The sequence below is a fragment of the Ipomoea triloba genome, chromosome 16 (genome assembly GCF_003576645.1).
Source record: "Ipomoea triloba cultivar NCNSP0323 chromosome 16, ASM357664v1".
Taxonomy (NCBI): Eukaryota; Viridiplantae; Streptophyta; class Magnoliopsida; order Solanales; family Convolvulaceae; genus Ipomoea; species Ipomoea triloba.
The window spans coordinates 13,262,178-13,262,768 of NC_044931.1; positions in this window are offsets into that span (position 1 = coordinate 13,262,178).

The window sequence follows — 591 nt, forward strand, 5'->3', positions numbered from 1 at the left end:
ACTGACTCCATTTTCAGGACTCCGGCCTAAGCAAAACGCCATCCTTATTACTTCTTTTCACACTCCCTTTTCAGGGAGGCACGGTTGACCGAGTGCCCACTCCATTTTCAAGACTCCGGCCTAACCAAAACACCATCCTTATGACTTCTTTTCACACTCCCTTTTCAGGGAGGCACGGTTGACCGAGTGCCGACTCCATTTTCAGGACTCCGGCCTAACCAAAACGCCATCCTTATGACTTCTTTTCACACTCCCTTTTCAGGGAGGCACGGTTGATCGAGTGCCGACTCCATTTGCAGTACTCCGGCCTAAGCAAAACACCATCCTAATGACTTCTTTTCACACTCCCTTTTTAGGGAGGCACGGTTGACCGAGTGCCGACTCCTTTTTCAGGACTCCGGTCTAACCAAAACACCATCCTTATAACTTTTTCAGGACTCCGGTCTAACCAAAACACCATCCTTATAACTTATTTTCACACTCCCTTTTCAGGGAGGCACGGTTGACCGAGTGCCGACTCCATATTCAAGACTCCGGCCTAACTAAAACGCCATCCTTTTAACTTCTTTTCACACTCCCTTTTCAGGGAGG